Source organism: Felis catus, chromosome B4, assembly GCF_018350175.1.
Source record: "Felis catus isolate Fca126 chromosome B4, F.catus_Fca126_mat1.0, whole genome shotgun sequence".
NCBI classification, from domain to species: domain Eukaryota; kingdom Metazoa; phylum Chordata; class Mammalia; order Carnivora; family Felidae; genus Felis; species Felis catus.
Genome location: NC_058374.1, coordinates 67,817,246 through 67,818,830, shown reverse-complemented (window position 1 = coordinate 67,818,830; position 1,585 = coordinate 67,817,246). Strand labels below are relative to the sequence as shown.

General features: G+C 38.6%; 1 non-coding gene across 1 annotated transcript; it reads right to left on the bottom strand.

The window, feature by feature from the left end:
- Positions 1-579: 579 nt before the first annotated feature.
- LOC111561511 lies at positions 580-686 on the bottom strand. Its single transcript, XR_002744162.1, has one exon. It is a non-coding gene; the product is annotated as a U6 spliceosomal RNA (small nuclear RNA).
- Between the last annotated feature and the right edge of the window lie 899 nt (positions 687-1,585).

Below are 1,585 nucleotides of genomic sequence, written 5' to 3'. Positions count from 1 at the left end.
ATAGGAATGCAACCGATTTCTCTGCATTGATTTTATATCCTGCAACTTTGCTGAATTCATGAATCAGTTCTAGCAGTTTTTTGGTGGAATCTTTTGGGTTTTCCACATAGAGAATCATGTCATCTGCGAAGAGTGAAAGTTTGATCTCTCCTCGCTGATTTGGATGCCTTTTATTTCTTTGTGTTGTCTGATTGCAGAGGCTAAGACTTCCAATACTGTGTTGAATAACAGTGGTGAGAGTGGATATCCCTGTCTCGTTCCTGACCTTAGGGGGATAGCTCTCTGTTTTCCTCCATTGAGGATGATATTAGCATTGGGTCTTTCATATATGGCTTTTATGATCTCGAGGTATGCTCCTTCTATCCCTACTTTCTTGAGGGTTTTTATCAAGAAAGGATGCTGTATTTTGTCAAATGCTTTCTCTGCATCTATTGGGAGTATCATATGGTTCTTGTCCTTTCTTTTATTGATGTGATTGTTTTGTGGATATTGAACCAGCCCTGCATCCCAGGTATGAATGCCACTTAGTTGTGGTGAATAATTTGTTCAATGTATTGTTGGATCCAGTTGGCCAATATAAAAAATATGGAACGCTTCACGAACCCGAGTGTCATCCTTGCACAGGGGACATGCTAATCTTCTCTGTATCTCCCCAACCTTAGTATATGTGCTGCCAAAGCAAGCACTGTTGTGTCATATTTAGGTGTGAAAAGTATATTTAGTTTCAAGGGTTAATATACAAAGAATTTAATGGCATTCTTTTTATCATCAGGGCCAGCAAGTTTCAGGATTAAACAAAGCTTCATGTATACACACCGGATAAAGGCATACGTTTTAGAAAAACAAGGGACTTGTGTATGGGCCCTCAGATATTCATATCATAAAAAATTGATTTTCAGGATGTGATTTAATATATTAATAATACAGCCCAAAGATTTTTGGGAAGGGAGGAGAAGATACAGGGTAAGGATTGGAAGAATTCAAGGATTGTAAGGTGGGAGAATACGCAGTTTGAAAAAATCATATTAGGGGGCGCCTGGGTGGCTTGGTCGGTTAAGCGTCCGACTTCAGCTCAGGTCATGATCTCGTGGTCCGTGAGTTCGAGCCCCGCGTCGGGCTCTGTGCTGACAGCTCAGAGCCTGGAGCCTGTTTCAGATTCTGTGTCTCCCTCTCTCTTCCCCTCCCCTGTTCATGCTCTGTCTCTCTCTGTCTCAAAAATAAATAAATGTTAAAAAAAAAAAGAAAAAATCATATTAGGAGTATGACTTTTGATCACTACATTTAATATTCTTTGAAAGTTGATAATAATGATAATAATAATAGATATGTTCTTCTATGTTCCAGCCAAAATGCTAATCAATATAACATTGACTTGCTACAATAATACTTTGCAGTAGCTACTCTTAGTATCTGCATTTAAAAAATGAGGAAACTCAAATATGGAAATATAAGCTCACATATCAAGTTAGTGCATGGTATTCAAAACCAAGAGCATCTTATTCCAGGTCCTATGTCCCTTCCCCCCTCACCAAACTGTTTCCTTGCTAAATAACATTAAAGGAAATTATAGGGCTCCTATCTTATC